Raw genomic sequence first — 22,165 nt, forward strand, 5'->3', positions numbered from 1 at the left:
ATATATATATATATATATATATATATATATATCCATCTATGAATCTATATATACAATTATCTTGTTTTCTTTGTAATCATACACCTAGAACCATCTCCATCATAAATTATTATTTAGTGCAGCATATAGTAGAACACTGTGACCTACAAAACACGTGTTAAAAACATTACAATGCTATTTGTTTGATCAACATCAACAAAATGTTTTGGGGCTTTTTTGCATATGTTCCATGTGTCCCTTACACATTGGTCTTACCGTTACATTTCAAAGGTAATTGTTTGTAAATCTGTTTGAGTCGCCACTTTTTTCAGAGTGGGTGTGGGTGGGAGGCAAGAGAACATTTAAAGAGCTGACACAGGCCTATCCCCTTATGTGTGCAAACTTGGAAAAGTGCTGAGTGTGCATGTTAACACCCACCCTCTGCCCACCTCAAGCCTTCCTCTTTTCTTGAATGCACAATAGAAAAAGTAATTATTTGTGTGATCTTACCCATATGGATAAGAACCTTAATTCTACCCTACACAGGGATGTATCAATAAAGACTGAAGAGACATAAATAATAGTATTACTTTTTTTAATGAAGGAGGAAGCGGTAGAATTCTTGCATTATAAAATGCTCTAAAATGTCACACTTGTGTGTTCTTTTTTGTCCAAGACAATATTCCTAAATTCCAAAAATAAAGCATATGGAGCATATTATCCTTAATTAGTCATATATTGGCATTTGGATTTAAAATACACATTTCATTTTATTTTAACTAATACTGTTAACAAGAAAAATGTCTTGGAGATAGGGTTCTGTGGATCCAAAACTACCACCATTAATACTGAGCATATATAGCATGCCCTAGTATTGGTATTTATAATTAACTGAGCAATAAATTAATGTATGCAAATTAGTTTAATTTCAAGGTACAAGGATATGATTTTAACCAGTATAAAATATTTTTCTTTTTATTTTAATTGTTAAGCCAAAATTGCTCTATTGCGTCTAGTACAGGACTTTTTTCAATTTTTATTATTGCAATGTAAATAATTTTTAAAGTAAAATTGTTGAAAGGCTGTATGACGGTGCCCCACTATGTACATCATGTGTACTGGTGCCCCCTCAACACTATTTGCAAATAAAATTTTTTAAAGTTTTGTACGAATAGAAAGCCGCACCATCACCTTCACTACCTACCTAAATGAAAAAACTATGGCCACTCTGTTATTAATATTCCGTGCATATGCAAGCATTGATAGAACACTGTCAGCTGTTACAAAGCAATAATGTTATCCTATTCCTTCGTTTACAAACTAAACAATCCTTGATATACTTGCCAGCTCTCCTAAAGCATTACCGCGGATTATCCCTTCTTAGTTAGGGATAAAAGAGCTATTCCTGGAAGCTGGGTAATGTAGGAGCATGGATTAAGATGCATGAATTCTATGATAACATCAGGATAAGTACATTTTGGCCTGCACAGACAGCAATTCACATGATATACTTCTCTGCCTCCAGAGTCCAATGAAAAGAAAGCAAAGTATTACAAAACATATTTAGCATAGAATAAAATAGCAAGTAAAGCATGAATAACACTTTCAGTGGTTTTGAAATTGAGTTCATATTTTCTGGTTATGGCTTTCAATAAGACATTGAGGTATACTTCAGCACTTTTTTGTCCATCAATTCCATATTTGACCACTAGGGGCAGTCAGCCAGGATTTCAAACAATATTATACACCTGACTTTAGGGTGCTTCAAACTTTGGTTGAGGACTCACAATTGGGTTTACAAATGCTCCTCACTGGGGCTCTGGTTGTAGTAAGTATTGACTGTACAATAACATTTATCAATGTAGTGTTTTCAATAAGGATCATATTCGTCTGATGATTGTCTTCTTTTAAGTGCCACTTTATTACTAGGCCACTTGGCTAGGCTAGCCATGTAGGCCAAACTTTAACTCTTTTTTTCTCTGTAAGTACACAAATTGGGTCATGAGTTTGTTTTATTACTGCACTTGGGTCGTGGGAAAAATATTTGAAGAACACTGGTCTACACCATGACCTATGTTAAGTGTTAGTCTGTTCTGGCCAAATCTGGCTATTGTGTACTCAGTTGGTAGTTTAAAGCATTAATCACGGAAAATGTGTATTTGTTCAACTATTACATGGTTGAGAGTTGCCAGCCTGATGAAGTGATTGTCCAGTATATGCTAAAGCTCATGTTTAAATGTTATCTTGTAAAAGAACATTGTCTGTAACACCAACTGCACAGTGTGTGTGTGGAGAAGCACCCATATGCATTACCCAAAATGTGCATTTACAACAAAAGTAAAAATTAGTTTACAATAAAAACTGTATTGTCTCACTGTTGATGTAATTAAAATAAAATTATATGTTTAACATCTATTATAAGAATAAAGTACTTTAGGTTGCTGGGTTTGCAGTTGATAAATTGCCATCCTTCATCATGACATCTTTATTTAACTGAGGCTTACTGCTGTATTTTGGAACCAGTAGGGAGCTATCATAAGGACACACATCAAACTGCTCACTAAATGTCTAAGTTTTCAATACAGTTACATAGTGAGGAAACAGGCCACGTGTCTTCTTAGCTCAGCCAGGAGGTAATGGATGGTACTTGGCCTACTTAAGTTTGCTGAGGCACATTTCAACTTTGAATATTCACTTTATGTAATATTGGAATATTGGACCTGTATTAGGTGGTAGATAAGTGGAATGGCCTCCCAGCAGAAGTAGTAGAGGCTTATACAGTGATGGGATTTAAACACATGGGCAGACTAGAAGGGTCAGATAGTTCTTATCTACTATCAAATTCTATGTTTCTAAGTATGACCTATGGCCAAATAGCTCACTAATCTAATTATGGATAAAATTGAAATGTATTTATTCTAAATTAAAATTTGTCAAAGCTTTAAAAAACCACATATAAATTATATATTCTTGAAGGAAAATGTAATAAACTTTGCTGATTTCCATTATGTTTGGTCTCTCTTTGCATCCTTTAAAAATGTCCTCTGAGAGAGTGTCTAGAAAATGTATGGGAGATAGTTGCAGGTTTTGTGTCTTATTTGTGTTAGTACTTCATTGTAACACATATGTGTGTGTGAAGCTGGTTCCTATAAAGGTTTTATAAAATAATCTGAAGAGTTTGAAAAAAAAAAGAAACTTGGAACATGATTAAAGAAGATGTATACATCAATTTAATTTGTCATTTCTCTCATTCTGTATAATTATTCTATTATTTAAGGTGGATATTCAATAAAAGAAAATGGCATTTACTGATTTTATAATGATATAATCTACTCTAAATAGCTTTTATAGCATTTAAATCAAAATATCAGGAAACTTGTGAAATATACTTTACCTTATAGCTTACAAGGGAAACGGGGTACAACTGGAGTCTTAATAAAGGGAATGTCCATTAAAATGGGGACATCTTTTCCTCCATTTGTGAAAGGTTGTCCCTATTCTCTCCTCCTTAAATAGGTTGATGCCTAGTGATTATGGTTAAGTTAGTTTACAGTTTTATTTCTGATTTAGAAGGATCCTTAGAACACACTAACACACTGCAGTTTTCTATGCTGTACAGCAAAGTAAACTCAGACAAAGGAATTCCAGGCTGTGGTCTAGATGTGAATCCTGCAAAATAAGTTCATTGGAGAGGTTTATACAAAACCCACTTCTTATGTAATGAAGGAAACCTTCTAAAAATAGTTTTCCCCGAAGGCTCAAGTGATATATAGAAACTGGTATACTTATTCACTATAATGTATTTCCCAATATCTAAGGTCCCCTCACAACCCTGCACATTCTATGTTGTGTTTACCACATAGTAATCTTTCACATGAAAGCTGCTTGTTATTTTTTTTTCAATAGTTGAAAATACATTACAACTACACAGGTTATTGTCAAATATAATAATTGTATAGCAAACAATCCTTATCTTAAGGAAATAATTATTCTAACTATCTCACACTCAGTCTGCAAAAAGAGTTGAGGATTTATTTGAAGTGAAAGATGCCTTTGATACACCCTGATAGAATAAGAAACCTCATGGTAAATCTAAAAAAAAATAGGAGCGTCTAAGATTTAGTTGTTTGGTAAGAGTGCACTTAAATGAGTAAATGGAGTAAAATTCATGCTCTCTTATTGCTAACACAAGGGGTTAACAGATCTCAAATATGAAAACAACATGGGGAACCTTTAAGAAGGAAATGGCACAAATTGTGTAACCCCCTAGTACTCAAAGGGTTAACAGATCTGTTATATGAAAACACAAAGTGGTCTACTGAAGTACCACTGCTAGCCTATTGCATCTAATTACTATTTGAGGATTTGGGAGAGAATGTTTGGCTGCAGGTTGTGATTTCGAGTATCTTGCTAGAAATATAAGAAGTGACAAGTGTCAAAGCTTGGTTTCTATATTTATGTTCTAATTCACAAAAAGGAAGGCCATGGTATTTCGATGTGTATTTTGAGGATATATTAATAGTGATACCTTACACCTGCGGTAGGGTTGTTGATAACGTACAGTACATTGTTCCCATTGGGCACATACAGGACTCTTTACAAGTAATCCACAGTCAAGGAAGAGAAATCTTGTTTGTTCTTAAAATATGTCCTTTACCCCCAAGAAACAAACAAAGACAACTTCATCTCCCAGAACCACTTCAACACTCACACTTGGATTTATTTTATAATATTGTGCTAATGCCCTATAAATCTTTATTTTTTATTTCCACAACTTTACCTGACTTTTCTCATCGCATAGAGAGAGAGATAGAAAAAATAGACATTAAAGGAGTAAAGAAAAAGTAACCACACGAAATATTTTATTACCATTTTTTATTGTGATTGTCCCCTTGGGTGTGACAGAACTGTAACAATGTACAATTACATGCAATTACATAAGGAAATACTGAGAGTAGCCTTGGACCTAAAACATTTAGCGTTGCAAAATAGTTTGACAGAAGGCAAATCAGATGTAAATATCTATTATCCAATGGTTTAAGTCTGCAAAGTCAGCAGCATACTGTTTAGTGGGGATGGGTCACAACAGTACCCCACATACAAAGGAACAAAACCCCTTTCATAATGGAGTTTGTAGTTTTTGTGACCCAAGTTAAATATTAATGTTACTAGCGAGTTCAGCAATTTGAACACAAGGCAGAACAAACACCCACACAAATTGTATACTATACCCATTAGCCTTAATATGGTTCCATATGATGGTTATATCTTTGTGCCTTCTTATACATGGTTAAAAAATTGGCAAGTTTGTAGAACTACCTAGAGAAAAAGGGAGAAAAATTGAAATGAATTCAATAAATGGCAATAGCTTCAATTACAAGCGAGGATGACTGATATTTTTACGTAAAGGTAAGAAATGTATGTAATTAACTGAAAAAGATTATTTTTTCCACGCTTGGAATATTTTCTTTAAGCTTCATCACACATATTTAACCATTACTATGCTGGATTGTTTATTGCAATGCTGCCTTAACCAGCAATGTTGTAGTTAAAGTACTAAAGAAACTCTTAAAGGCCGAGTTTGGATTTCTCTGTCTTGAATTATGGCTTTGTTGAGCCAAAGGTCATTAGAATGGATAAGTAGAGCAATAAAACTAGGAGAACCAGTACTCTTTCCCTATAAAGATTATCATTATTGGCTTATTAATACTCGACAATGTTGAGTTATATCTTTGTAATAAATAGAGAGCTTGACTCTTGCTTTCAGATATAAAAAAGATTATTCTGTTTTTGGAAGGACATAACCACACTATTATGTACTACTACTACTACTACTACTACTACTACTACTACTACTACTACTACTACTATATATATATATATATATATATATATACAAATTTATGTATATATATAAATGTATATATATATACACGAATTATCTTTTTAACTATATATACAATCTCTAACCCAATATTTCAACATTTAACGATTTAATCTGAGTTTTGCCAAATAGAAATGATACAATAAATTCAAATTTTATATAAAAAAAATTATCCTGCACAGTTAGAAACTAAATAATACTAAAGTTAACGATGATATAGTAAAATGTAACATTATTTTAATTATCAGAAATTATTTATTTACGTGAATGTGAAATGTTCAAAGAGGTCTTATTTTAGAGATTAGAGGTTAAAGTTGGCCTATGTTTTCAAAGCATTTTCGGAGCGCTTTTGTGATTTTCTTTTTATATATAATCTACCCTAAAACAGGAGAATATTCCACAATATCAATATTGGCAGTGTTATGGTTGGTGCTATTGTCTTTCACGGACATGCAAATACCACGAATGAAAGAAAAAATGATATTTTTTTACGAATACAAAATAAATAAGGCATTTAACGCACGTTATTAAAATGTGTAAAAATTAAATTAAATAAATCGAGTTGATGTATTGCCTTATATTAGTTTAAAGGGCAAATGTTTAACTAGTTGACTGCCACCGTAAAAATACAACAATTTGCTCTATGGCACTGTAGAAGGGGTTAAATTATAAAGGGAATCCCATTTATCTCCTACGATGCCAAACGGTTAAGCGCATATTAAATAAAACACAATATTCGTTTCGCTCGTAAAGAAAAAAAAACGTAAATCAAAGATGGAAATATGTGACAATGATATTTACGGCTTAAACCTCATGGTTTCTTTAAGAATAAATCATATCTCCCTACTCTACCCAGCAAATCACCTTATTTTTCAGGGCTTGTTAGATCAAATGCCACATGCTATATTACAAAGGATGCAAATACTCTACAGATCATGGATTTTAGGGAATTGTAAGTTAATACAACGGATTCATATATAAATGCTTTTTTATTACGCCCAACCCCCAACCTCTAACTCCAAACACACTCCCATCACACTTATTTATAAATGTATTAAGCCAGTTTAAAACATAAAATAAATTAAATCACAGTAATACAACTTATAAATACAGACCCCAAAATATCACAATCCCTTTATTTACCTGGTGTGAAGAATACAGTCGGGAAATACAGCAAACACTCTTTTCACCACCAATTCATTATGAAGCATTATATGTGAAGAGAGAAGTTTAAATCTTCAAGATGGATAATTCTAAAACCCATATTTTGGATAAGAAGGGAATCCTCGTTTCTTCTATTTCTTCTTTGTGTGCTGCGTCCTCTGGCAGAAACTTGGAAGGATGAACTGCTGAAATAGAGTTGCCAGGTTTGCAAAAATCTCTAAATCTTCCTCCTACAACTGGGATTTTTTTTGTTGTTACACAGATTCTTTGAGTTTCTAAGCACTGCAGTGCTGGGCTTCCCCTTTCTCCTTGTTTATAGGTACAGAAGGCAAAAAAAGGCCATAAATCTTTTAGAAAGCCCACAGAGACAAGAGGAAATTGTGTATGCATGGATAGGGATGGCTAATATCTAAACCCATTAAACAGGCCTGTGTAGAAACTCAACTTGTTGGGGTACATTAACTTACAGTTAGATTCTGGAAAAGGAAAAAAAACGACATTGGGGAATTAACATAAACCAAATTCATCATTGGATTTTTGGCATATTAAATTAGCTAAGCATGATCAGCACCCTCAGTTTTGGTCTTTAAACCTCCAGCCTCTTTAAGGCTGGGGTTGTTTGCATAAAAGTCATAAATCAGAGGTCAGAGCAAGTTTTTGGAAGAAAAAAAAAAAGAAGATATGTGCTTTAATGGTCTTGATGTGTTTTATAAGCCCAGTGAGAGCAAGGAGCGTGTGAAAATAATGAGAATGGCAAAGAAATAGGGAAGACATTGCTAGGGGTGCACGGAAGAGGCAGTTATTGCGAGATGGTACAAAACAAAAAGTATATGACGAACGGAGATCAAATGGTTATACCCGACATGCTAAAAATGTCAAGAATAATTATTACTTATTAATAGAGGTAAAAGTGAGCAATACTTCGATTCATATAATATTGCTATAAAACATATTTTACATAAAATGGCTCTGATGATGTGAACATATTACAGATGAAAAGGATGCATATTGACGGTGCTGAATATCTGGATTTTTTTCAGTATTGATCAGAAACCTTTCTTCTTTTTCTTTTTTTTTTTAAACCTGAGACCCATAATGACGCCAGTTTCCTTCCAGTAATCAATGCAAATTTTTGCCACTGCTCTGATTGTATCTGTGAATGCAGTGACGCAGGGCTAGGTTCAGTGCTTGGGTTGACAATCCCTCTTAAAGACCACTAAACAATCATAATCTGCACTGGCAATACCCCTAAGAACACTATTCTCTTCCACCCCCCACCAACCCCCGCCACCACCTTCCCCCAAAAAAAGGGCCCTCTAGAAATCCCATCGCAAACGCCTCCCCAACATCCCTGTGCATGACTCCTTATCTTCATACTGAATATACACTGCAGCCTGTTCTACTGCTCCCTCTTCGCCTATGAAAGTGTTAAAAGGTAAGATATTTTCACTCCGAGCAAACAGCAGGCTTTTGTATACATGATTTATAGTCTGATTCTTGGTTCACACAGAGTTCACATGGATTTGCTACTGCTGAAGGCTAAGAGATGGGCTGACTTCACACCACTAAGGCTGCCATTAAAATCTCTTTCCTTTTAACTCACTGCTTTTAGGATTGGAAAAAGCAACTTGTTTGTGGAATAGGTATATATTTTTGGGGGGGAGGGAGTAGGAACAAATGTGACTTGGGGTCTTAGGGAGACATTTAAAAATACTCAGATTGCAATCTGTATGATAAGAGTTAAATTCTAATTAAACAATCGACTGTGCCAAATCCTTGATCATACATAATGATATATAGGGGCTTCTGTGTGATCTGTAGGTTGGAGGGAGGGAGGGGGGGTATTGTACATATATATCATATTCATCGAAGAGGCATTTTCTGCATGATGTTTGGCCAAATTACACTTTTTCCTGTATTTTTCGATTTTTTTGCTTTTAAACCAACAAGGGGGGTTGTAATTTATAAAGCAAAATACAGAAGAGATTTCCATCACAAAACAGTCTTATGAAACAAAGAAGCATCGTATATGTGGAATTTTACCTATGAGTAGCTTTAGCTTTATTTATTTATTTTTCATACAGTTCTTCACTATGGATATAAAATAACAATTTTAAAGAAAATACTGGCTCCACAAACATTAATTGCCAAAGAAACCCGATTTAATGAGATGGTTTTGCAGCTCCCAGTTAAATTAAGCTCCTAACACATTATATTTTATTTACAACCTTCTTTTTTAGATTTCTTTGGTTGCTGCTCTAAGCTAGAAGCTAGAATGAAAATTCGTTTTTGATAAATGTCCTGCGTACATTTTGATGTCGTGCTGACATAAATCAAAAAAAAAGGAAAATACACAAATCATATTTACATGGGGGTTCTGAGCTCTGGCTATTAAATAAACAGTAATTTATACATAATTTATGATGCGCAGTCCTGTTATTGCATAACACGTTGTGTAGGATTTAAAGATTACCCTTTAATCAGAAAGGTTTAGAGGTTCTTAGAACATCATGGAGCTTATAAAACAAAGAAAGGTTCCTTGGAATAAACCTGGACCATCTTGGGGGTGGGGTAAGGGTAAATAGTAATAAGACAGTACATGGAAACATCAGATCCAAAATTTTGAGATAATCAAGCTTAAATAAGAGCAAAAAAGAGGATTTTGGCCAAACAAAATTTGGAGTCTTCTAGATTTCAACAGAATAACTCTTGTTAGTAACTGGTGATCTTGCATAAAGGAGCTCTGCCAAGTGGAACATTTTGTGTTATTATTGCTCTTGGCTTCATGTGAGTCAAATTCCTGAGCTCTAGTCCTCTGTAAACAGTTGGAAATGTTAGAGAAAGTTTGAACGGTAAATATGAAGGGAATGTGGAGGCAGAAGACGCTCAGAACTGGGTGGAATCAGAGAGAAAGAGGCCCTTTTCTCACAGTTTACAAAAATACTACAATCATATCCAGGACAATGAAATGCTAAACTATTAACTATGCTGACAGCAGTGCTAGGGGTAAAAAAGGCATGAGATTTCACGACGTATTGGGGTCAAAGGGAAAAACAATCAATAAAATGTTTGTCGAAAAACTAAAAAAAAAAAAAAAGTAAAAAAATATGTTGAAAAAATGTAAATTTAAAGGTTTAAAAAAGATAAAATAATAAAAGGGATAGGTAATCAGAAACTTACCTATGTAGGAGTAAGCTAATATTAAGAATTAAAATTTTGAGAATTAGAATTTAAATGTCTGCTTAGTAGATGTATGAGTAATGAAGAAAAAAGTACAAATTATTATTACTTACAGAGGGTTAAACGTAGAATGCATTTATACGTGGAACTCCACCAGCAAGCCACATTTGATCATTGGAAACTGTAAACCCCAAAAATAGTGGAATACAGTGAAGCAATAACTTGTGTACAAAGAAACAAAAAGTGAAACTATCTGTGAGAACACTTTACCTAATAAATAAAGTACAGTATTGACCCGGGATCTTAGAGGAGCTTCATGTGAATAGACAATGCATTGGAAGTAGTTAAATTTATTTAATATACACTAGTTAGGAATCTGTGTTTTCTTCCATGCAATTATTGAACACAATTCAACATCATTGTACAGCACTGTGGAATATGATGGCACTATATTGTTATTATTATCAGTTATTGTTTTATATAGCGCCGTCAAATTCTGTAGCGCTGTTCAATGGGTGGACATGACACAACAAGTAGTATGTAACATAACAAAATAAAACAACAATACTAACAACAATAATATTAATTTAAAATTTAATTTAACATTGGGTAGGGTGTCCTAGAAAGTTCAGAAAAAACTTAAAAAATGCTGTAGACAAATATTTCAAAAAAACAAACCCACCGCTGATTGCTCCACCTAACCCATCAATTCTATCTGTCCTTAGAAACTCTAGCCATATCAGTCCTATCTTTTCATGCATTGCTAACTAGATTTAACTGCCGGTGGGTTTTGATTTGTATCCTTAAGTGAGGAGCCAGTGTAGAAGTTTCAATTGTAGTGGAACCAAGATGGAATTGATAACTCTTGTCCACCTTTCCTAAATCCATCCATCATGCCAGGTAAAAACCTGTATAGTGTTTATACCATAACTATAAGGTTAAACTTCCTGGGCGGTCACATGGAAAAATACAAGCTAAAGTAAACTTTAAACTAGCAATCCTTCAGAAATAACCAATCATCTAATTACTGCTAATCATTTTTATAACTTCCTCCTGCACTTCCAGTAAATAAATCCTGCTGTCACGACTTTAATCTATCATCGTAGACTTTATAAAGCAACGCTGTGCTATACGTTGAAAGCATGTGTGGTCAATGAAATAAATGTTAATTTTACATCAAATCACAACTCTCAAAGATACTAAATGACAACCCACTAAAAATAACTCGTAAAGTAGATCGTAATAAACTGCATGGAAAGGTTTGTGAGCATCACAGTGGAACCTTAACATCACACACAATATGGAAGATATATAATAAATGATTTATTGGGGCTAGGGGTGTAGTCATTATTATATAACCAAACTTCAGACAATATCACACTTACATACCTCAGAAGAAAACTAAATCGAGACACACATATATATATGTACACATACACTTAATTATTGCTAATATTTGAATTATTAGCCTTTTTAGTTAAAATGCATTAAATATTTCGATGAATTGGCTGTAATTTAATACACTTTCAAAATAACTTTATTTCAGTGGTTTGTATGTCAATTGTTTTCCTAAGCTTCTTAGTTTGCCTCTAAAAGAGTATTTAATAAAAAATCCGAATTTTTATAAAAAGGTGCATGCTACAAAAAACGAACTTTTTTTTATTAGTCTTAAAGGATTCTCATTTCCGAATAAAGGACGCTGAATATTTTTTCAAGACTCTTGGAAGTGTTATAATAGATATTATTTACACTGTTTCTTCCGACTTTTTTTGAAGAATGAGTACAATTAACCAAGCAGAGCTGTTAATTTTATTACTTCTGTACAACTATGATTATATACGATGATGAGTATATCACTGTTTATTTCAATGTATTGAAAAGTGATGCATTCATTTTATAGTCTTCTTCTTTCTGCCCCCCCCCCCCCAAGATCTTTTTCTCCTCTCTCATGGCTCACTTAAAGTGGCAGATGTAAGATCTTCCAAGCAGATATAAATGTAGGACCTAGACGTTAGTCTTCTTATCTCTAAGCCTCCTTTGTTTTAAGGACTAGTATTGACAAAATATTTATATTTATCTAAGTACGCCAAAGTGTGAGTGTAGGTGCAACGTCAGATGACGTCAGCAAGGGATCTCCAAAGATTTTGTCCCAGTCATACCTTTCATGTGTGTATTCTTATTCTCTCTTTTGTATTTTTCTCTCCCTCTTCTGTGTCCAGAAAAGTTTGGGCTGGAGCAAGACATGATTTGGGTTTAGGAGGCATTCCTTTTGATCTACTTTTCTGTTGGTAACACCCGGCTTATTACCCCTTGTAAAAGGTTACTTTTTCTTTTTACAAACCGCATAAAGTACCATCATTTCTCTGTCTGTGGACATTTAGAAGAATACAGACATGCAAAAATCACTTTACTACGACAACTCGGAGTCTTTTGGAGGCTGTGATTTCCAAGACTCAAATGGTATGGACTACCTTGGGCAACAGACATACACAAGTGAAAATGACTACCAGCCTCCTTTCTGCCTTCAGTCAGACTCCACCACTGCTGCCACCACCCAGAAAGGTGAGCTCTCCATCAAAGATATCAGTTTCCCTTTAGCTAATGTCTCAGAACAAGCCCATCGACCCAAGTCACCGAGCTCAGCCTCCCCAATGCCACAATCAACGGAGACACAGAGTAGCCCAACCAAAGAGGGCACTGGACCAAATTCTGCTGATGCCATCGGCACCAAAAAGAGCAGCAAGGCCAACAACTTACCCAAACAGATATTCCCCTGGATGAAGGAAACTCGTCAGCATTCTAAGCAGAAGAAGACCGTCCCTCCCCCTGCAGGTAAACATTCTGTGCTCTCCTCCACCCCTCCTTAATGTTTACCTACTACAAGGTGAAGGTGGCTCATATACCAGACATTACAGCCTATGAAAAACAACTCCAACTGTAACGTCTGGTGACAAATAGGGTCATCGGACGACTTAGTCTCTCATTAATTTAGATGATAAAGTGACTCAGATAACACAAGGCATTTTATGCAAGCATCAGAAACATGCCCTGTGTAGCAACCATAGGTATACAGCAGATCTGGATACACATTGTAAATTAACAGTGTAAAGATATTATTATTATTATTATTTTTACTATTTTAACAAATATATTTCAAATATTATAATTTTAAAGGTGCTGATTTAAAATTATTCAAAACTTTAACATCTGTCAGACCAAAATTTAAATGTCCAATCATGTTATAATCTGTATTTAATATAGCCTTCACATAACATACCGAAAATATATGCAGATCATATGCATATTAATAAACACTATTATATACATCTATTGGAAAAGAAAAATTCCATAAGAATAATATATAATTACGAGTAGGTTGTTGGATGTATGCATGTGTACACAGAAACTTAGTTGTGTGTAAAACAATTAATTTTGTGTATAGATTCACATGATACACATTTACAATGTATATATTGGTAAAGCAGAATATAAAATGCTTATATAGACACGGTAGTTTAAGTATTTATGCACTACATAACTCATACACCCCTAGAGAATAATGTGTATATAAGTATATTATATTCCATTCCATAGGCGTGTATATACACTTTAGAATAAAAGAGTTAATAAATGTATACATTATTTTAAATTATACACATCTGATTTAAATATAGTGTACATTGTTTAAGTACTTACGCAGTTCGAATGTAACTATTTATAGGTGTTGAGAATTTCCTTATAAAAGGTTTTTGGTGTAGCAGACAGATTATAAATGGCAATTGATAGCCTTTTAGGAACAAAACCATCTAAATAGGTAAGTACTTCAGTGTGAGATCCACTTATTTTAAGAATGTAAGTGGGATTAAAGGGTTAAAAGTGACACAAGTGCAGTTTATCCTTTCAGTGACTTCATTAGTGTATTAATGGATTCATGTATTTTGCCGAGTTCATCGGATTTTCCACAATCATCAAACTACAGCCACTAGAAACCATGTTTCCCACTGTGACTTCTTCCAAAAGACAGCTCTATACTACCGTAGGTAGAAAAATGTGGCTTAGAGAATGATTTCAATGGAACTGAGAAATAACATGAGGTTTTGTGTTGTAGAAGATGACAGCTCCCTGGACAACAGTTTCTTGAGCTCAGCATCCAAGAGGGCAAGGACTGCCTACACCAACTCTCAACTGGTGGAACTAGAGAAGGAATTCCACTTTAATCGCTATCTTTGTCGCCCACGAAGGTTGGAGATGGCCAAACTACTTAATTTATCGGAGAGACAAATTAAAATCTGGTTCCAAAACAGGAGAATGAAATTCAAGAAAGATCACAAGGGGAAAGGAAGTGTCTCTCCTGGGGGGCAGTCTCCCAGCACTAGCCCCTCTATAATCTCATATTCCAACACTCTGCCTTTAGATGACGAATCTGGCTATGACGTGCCAATGGCCAATGCATACAGCAAGAACCCAGGGAACATGTATGGCTTAACTGCTTACTCAGCACCTCTGTATGAGAACCCACAGGCCCAAAAACGATATGGTACTCAGTCCCTTGCCTCTGAGTACCATGATCACCCAGCTATGCATGGAGAAGATAACTATGACCCCCCTGGAATGCAAGGAACCCAGAGTTACATTGGAGGAAATTACCTGGAAAATGGATCTGGAAACTGCTCCATTTTCAACCTCCCCCATCCTTCTTCAGATAGCATGGACTACAGCTGTGCAGCACAGATCCCTAGCAAACACCATCTTGGGCCATGTGACCCCCATCCCACATACACAGACTTAAACATTCATCCTGTGCCTCAGGGGTGTTCTCAGGAGCCCCCTGTGCTGACACATCTGTAGAACTGTCTTCCCTTTGAAACACCAGGGTAATTTGCTCAGTCCCATTATGTCATTAAAAAAATGAAATCTCTGACCATGTAAATCCATACTAGCCTTACCCCCTACATTTCATATGTAATTTATTGAGCTATGCACAATACACTACTATGCATGGATCACGCAAAGCAATTTCACATAAGCAACCAATTAAAACAATTTCCAGAGAAAATGCCCCATATCCTCAATAGCCTCTACTTTTATTCCTGTCATAAAAATATCAGGGTATTTTAGAACGAAATACAAACCTTTGTGGTTAAATATTATTAACCTTCTTTGCTCCCCCCCATGAAACCCCTTTCTATACTGAACCGTATTTATGTACAAAACCAAAAAACGATTTACATTTTTTGGAAATGTCTCGATTTTACTTCAGAAAAAAATGAATCCTATATTTATATTTCTTGGGTCGACTCAGTTAAAATATGTTGATTATATTTGTCGATTTCTTTGATACTTCTGGTTTTCTATTTTAATTTATTTGTATAGATATAAAGACAGAACTATGTTGATTTTTTTCATTCGTTTGAATATTGATCTGTTTTTTAAAGGATGTATCTTTAACTGCATTTGTCTGTAATATAAAGTAGTCATTGAATTAACAATTTGATACAATAAAAACTGAAATAAAGTCTCTCGTGTTGCTATAATATTCTTTCTAAATGAAAATAATTGGTTGGATAACTTTCTCAAATAGTAAATGGATTTGGATTGTGTGTTGAAATCACTTTGCTTGTGTGTATTTTTTCGGTTTTTTTCCCTTTACCAGGGGTTGGGTTTCACCCCTAATTCACCCCCATTAATCATTTGGACAGGGACAGTTCACATGGTCCTTCTTAAACCCTTTTCATGTTAGCATTCTGTCCTGGTACAATCTTGCTTGATCAGTTTCAACAATGTTTTCCACTTAACTCTCTAATTCTCCAGGATTTCAGGTTTGAAATTTTACAAATCTAATTTGAGAATATTTTTAAAAATAATTTGTTAACCTAACATCATTATACATTTAGATGTGATATTTTAAAATGTTAGTAATTATGTGTTTCGATTATATTCGTTTAATATATTAATTTTGCTTTTGCATAAACCTATATGAGAATAAACCTATATTTGTTAATTTAAACGCAATTAATAAGTTCGTTTCAACTGCAATTAGCAGTGTCACTTGATGTAAAAACTAAATTTTTAATAGCTTATTTCAAAATTAATTTTGCTATTCTGATATTGTTAACTTATAAACAAAATATTTACATATATAGTTAATAATTCTTTTAACTGTATTTATGTCCCAATCAAGTAATAAAAGACCCAAGAATCGGAAAAACGTTTCGGTTACAGAAGACAGAAGAAATGAATCTTAACTGTGTATGCTCTATTTAAAATAAATTTCTAAGTTCCTGATATATAATGCATATGTATTTATATATTGTTCATGATTACCATATATATGTCATCTATGTAGTGTATAATATATATATATATATAAATATATATATATATATATATATATATATATATATATATATATATATATGTATTTACATACATACATACATACATATACACACGATGGAGGTATGAACTTGCTGCTAAAAGGGTATTTCCTTTGGCAAGAGTAAATAGACTTCTTCTTTGTAGATGGTCTGGAGTCAGTGTAAATAACAAATCAGGGCAATTAGTTTGCCCAACACCACTTGTGATTTACCTTGCTTCATCACTAATGGCAGATTCAATGGCCAATATGATATTATACCTTCCAGCTAATTGAATTTCACTGGAAGGAACAGAAGGGCTGAGAGCTGTCTCCATGTGGCTGGGATTTCAGGAGTCCTTTTCACTCTTCCCCACTCAGAAGCCACATAAATAACACCCAGGCAGGCACCCTCCTTACCTGTGCATTGGATAGTCATTTTCATTCAGCATTTAGATCCTGTACACAGGTCAATGCAACAGACAGGCATGAGGGGCACTCTGTAATCACTGTGTCTTTTCTGCCAGCCAAGTAAAAAATAAACCAAAATCAAGACAGGTAAACACAGGGTATGGTGTACTATACTCTTCTTTAAACTTCCACCTATTCAGGATTTTCATTCTAGCCCAAAATGATGTTGGTAAACAATTTTGGTGTCCAAAATCTTCTTTCCCTTAGCCAGGTAACTCATTTAAAGTGTATTGCAGTCCTACTCCCATGACGCTTAACCTGTAGCAAAGATAGGGAGCCAGAAACCACCTGTCCTTATTCCCAAAATGACTTGCTGCAACCCCACTCTCCTCTGGCTCTTACCCTAGTACTACCAGGTAGTGTATTAGTCGCACATTCAAAATGTGAAACTTAAAACATATTCAGAAGTATGAAGATACATAACTGGGTTTTCTCATCAGCACGAGAAGGGTTCTTAGGTGTGAAAAGTGTTTTCACACCTTAGTAAAGAGCACCCACATGTTTTGTAGCTGGGTGTTTGAGTTCTGCTGAAATATTAACTAATGTTTTGTAAAGCTTCACATTTGAAACTCCATGATTTAGGAATTGTCCTGGAAGTTATATGGTTAAATCCCTGATATTTTGGAGATATATGCCATGAGCATAGCCAGTTGTACATGAAGGCATATTCTTTACCAACTTATCAGATGCCCTGGCTAAGTGGACCTGTGTTATGGAGACACATTTATCATAATGGTGATGTTGTAAATATATTTAAAGGCTGCATAGTAAAATGTAGTTGAAAATATGAAGCAGTACCTTGGGGCCAGATCCGCAAATATACTCTTTTCCACATCCTCAACATCATCCAGCATTGGTAAGAGAAAAAAAAGAGAAGAAACCCACACATAAAAGGGGTAATCTCTAAGTGAATCTGTATATATTGTGCTGTGATGGGAAGCAATGCACTAAATAAACCCCAGCACTGCAAATACATGAGACATTTGATCCAATCATAACCAAACTTTTGAACACTTTGATTGATATCATCTAACATGATCTAACATCAGAATTGCTTCATGGGTCTCAGGAGATCAACCCAGTTTAAGGCTGCATAAATGTATAATTATGGCAGACCCAAGGTTGATTTTAACAGGTTTATAACAACGTTATGTTGGTTACTTACACTATAGTAAAACTTAAATTCACCTTGCCAGGGAAAAGCTGACACACTGAAATAATAGGTATTCTGGAATTTTAGGTGTTACAAATTAGAACATTGAATAAACTATATGCTGGTGCTTATTTCTGTTCATGTTAGCTTTATAAGGATGGAGGAAGGATGGGTGGTAAATGACACTAGGGCAGGGCATTTATTGGTATGCAATTTCTGGCACTGGTTGTCACAGACCCCAGCAATTATATGGTTAACCCACCCAAAACAACTACAGACACAGTGAAGGTAATACATACATTTTGATAATGCTGGCATACATCAAATTGAGTTACCCTGACATTGTAGCAAATGGCTAGGATAGTGTTAGCTTTGACATGCCAAGGGTTTAGCAAGAGCTGGAAAGAGAAGCAGCAGAGATAACTCTATACTCCAGATCATACTAGCGTGCTTCACCAGTGGGGACTGCAGCACTCACTATGATCAGAAAGCTGATCTAAACATGGAACAGTTTCCAGAAATGTCAAAAAAATTAAGCATGCATCTGGACTTCTTTCTTATTAGTCACCATGTTTCAATAAAATATAATTTACCTAAAAAATTAAGCATGGGGGGTGTTAGAGTTGGCTGAACTTGCTATGGAGAGGCCCTGGGCACCATGTGGTGCAACACAAGCCCTGGGAGTTATGCACTTGACAGTATTTTATTAAGTTATTCATATGTGTATGAATATATTTACATTCATTAATTTTTATCTCAGCAGTAGGTCCTACAATTAGGTTTCCCAATGGGTTTGCACTCATTCCAACTTTAAAATTAAATGTAAATTTACCTCATGTACGCTGACTGTATTTCAGACCGGTCATGTGATCTCTACTTGGTTTCTACTATTTAAGGCCAATTACCAGGGAAAATGAATTCTGTTAACAGGTAAAATATACTACAGGTCCTTTGATGGCATTGTGAGTAGGGTTACTGTGAGAATAATAAAACATCCTTGAACAGAATGGTATCGTGTTACCAAAGGGATATTTTTGTAATTGGGCATTAAAGCCAAGCCTTTGCCAATATATAATAATCAGATATACAATGTAGCAAGAGACAATTTCCATAAGTCTCAACATGATATATATATTTAGCATTATATAGTGGAAACCTCTTCAATTGTCACCAATTTCTTGAAATGTGTATTTGTAGATTATTCTCAATTTTGGCTTATCATCAATTCATTCCTTTTGAAATGCTAGCCTAAATTCTCTTTGTTATTTTGTAACACAAGTTTATAGTTACTTTGATTCACAACATAAAACATAACTTCTAAGAACAGTGTCTGGGCAGCTTTCCAGGAATGTAACATCTCAGCATTGTTAATATTATTTCTAGGTTTAGCCTTTTCCCAAATGTATTTATAGAGCTGAGGGATTCTTAGTGTTTTATAAGACAATTATCTTTTTTAGTTAATATTTGCTCCATTTAACTATTTTTTTTTTAATTATAAAGATAAAGTTATAAATTTAACTTTGTAGAAGAGGTATTTGATTCTTATTGTAGAATACCATTTTATTGTTCCACATACTTCTTCTAATTGTGATTCATTGCTTGAAATTAGCTGGTATTTACTTTCCTACCAGTTGACTGTGCCATGGTTTTGAAATTCATTGTATTAGATTCCACTAAAAACAGACTCCTGCATTATAATATACGTAGACATACATATGTACAGAAATATAATAGTATAAGACTATCTGAATTGAGAGCGGACAGTGTTTTAATAGCCTGCCCTGCAGTGCATTCCCTTTGGGGAAAGTCTCAAATTTTACCACACTTGTGCAATTACAGAAGAAAAATTGTCATTAGCATATAGAAAGGCTGTTATAGTCTAATCCTACATACAAGGGCAGTCCAAAACTGAAGTGTGAGGCAAATTTCCTCTACATCGGGGGATCTCTTGAGGTTCTTCTCAAGTGTTATGTGGAATCCATACCTGAACCTCTTTGCTCACTTGTGCCAAGAGGAATACCAATTACACCATGCCAACCAGGCCCATGAATGCCAACATGTAAATCTGGGGTTGTTGTTTGTTGCCTCTCATTTCAGTTCCAGACTATCCTTATGGGTCTATAAAGACACAGATGTGCTAAAGTTGGAGGCTGACCCATAGGGTAGGCTAATAAGATGTTGCCCATTTTTACTTGGGCTAGTCTGATACTTTTTTGTACACAAATTAATGGAATATTTTATATGTTTTGGCACACCTGTTGCATAGACTAAACATAGAAAATTTGTTGGATTAATTATAACACAAGTAGGGTCGCTTCCATCAAACTGAATAACCTCATACACTTTTGTTTTTGGCTCACTCTGTTCACAATATTGAGTTCTAGTCTGAGAGAAACATCTGGAGCAGAAGCTCAGTAGACTGATTGGTGTACATTTTTTGAGAAGAAGTCAACACACAAGAGCTAAACAAATCAGTATTTCCCAGGCCAGTAATCTGTCTAAAACATTATATTTCTCAGACAATGCAGATTGAAACAAATGAAGGTTAATACATATACATGCACACAGGTATGCTAATCATGTTTCCTTATGTTCATTTAAGGTTAAAACAATCTTTTTTTTTTTTTTGAGGCTCAAAGACCTCTTCTTCTTTCCTGTATGAATTATAAGGGTTTGTATTATATAAGTGTGTCTGCAGCAAGCCGTGCCTGCATTGATCCCAATGAAAAGTGTTAGCACATGTTCCTCTGGATCATACAAAAATGTTAGCATGTCCCTAATGGTCTCTTGAAGCTGATTTATTAGAGCGGTACAAAGACAGGGTGCATTTCTCTGAGAAAAAATCGAGACTTAGAGAGATACATGGGAATTTAATGGTTTATATGAGACAGCGAGTAAGAGAAAGAAATGTAGTAAGTGAAAATATGTGAGAACTTGGAGAGGTTACAGATGTTGGGGTGCAGGTTCAGTGCTCTCACAAATTAAATAAGAATCAAAATGGATACTAAATTTGATATGATAAGAATGTAGATTTTAACCATATCAGTGCTTTGCAATGTGGTGCTTTAACCTGTTTTACCTGAATGGTTATAGATGTCAGATAGAAACTGGAAGACACAGACAAAAGGGGAAAAAAGAAGCCACGTGATGGTTTGTTCAGCAAATGTTCACTTTCCATAAATTTGTCCTTTTGCATTGAAAGGAAGCCCAGCCACACATGACAAGCATATCCATAACCATACGGTAGTGACTGCATGGAAACAAATGCAAACTCAATCCAACCATGGTATTTGACTAGAGTGTGCAGTAGCCAAACAATAGAATTCACACCACATTGGAAACAAGAGGCTATGATTTGTAACATATATCTACACGACAGCAATTAAAATTCTGGAGGTTTGTCTTGACTTAAATATATACCAATGTGACTATATGTCTCATTAGTTGGATGGTGTAAGTCTTATGTTTTATAATGAGCCTTCTCTTCTGTCATTTAAACAAACATATAGCTATAGCTATATTTATCAACACATATGTGAAGAAATTCTGGGGCAAAATACTAAATTTGATACTGATACCATAGTAACCATCAGCTCATTTTGCTCCTGGGTTTCCTCCATGAGTATTGTCCAATTATTTTGTATTTTGATATTTTACCTATACTGTAATTTATTAGAGGATTTATACCCAATATCACCATGATCAACAAAACTAAAAAGAAAAAAAGCAGAGCAAACAGTGGATCGGCCTATGAGCATATGTGTGTGCATGGGACGCCCTTCCGTGTAGGTCAGCTACTGACTCGCTGGCTCCGCTGTTGTGGAACTTTGGTTAAATCCCATTATACATATACTGTATATCTAGCTTTAAAAAAGAAACAATGTTTCCCCATTGCTAGCAGAAAATTAAGGGAGCTGGGATCCTGTAAAAAGCTAGATTCTCTTTATGTTCTAGTTCTAGACAGGATAATGACACTATG

The 22,165-nt window shown here is 34.7% G+C and overlaps 1 pseudogene; it reads left to right on the forward strand.

The window, feature by feature from the left end:
* Nucleotides 1–12,600: 12,600 nt before the first annotated feature.
* LOC149286591 (homeobox protein Hox-D3 pseudogene) lies at nt 12,601–15,055 on the forward strand (annotated as a pseudogene).
* The last annotated feature ends 7,110 nt before the right edge of the window (nt 15,056–22,165 follow it).

Source organism: Sceloporus occidentalis, unplaced genomic scaffold (assembly GCF_023333645.1).
Source record: "Sceloporus occidentalis isolate IW3139 unplaced genomic scaffold, rSceOcc1.0.p SCAF_68, whole genome shotgun sequence".
Taxonomy (NCBI): domain Eukaryota; kingdom Metazoa; phylum Chordata; class Lepidosauria; order Squamata; family Phrynosomatidae; genus Sceloporus; species Sceloporus occidentalis.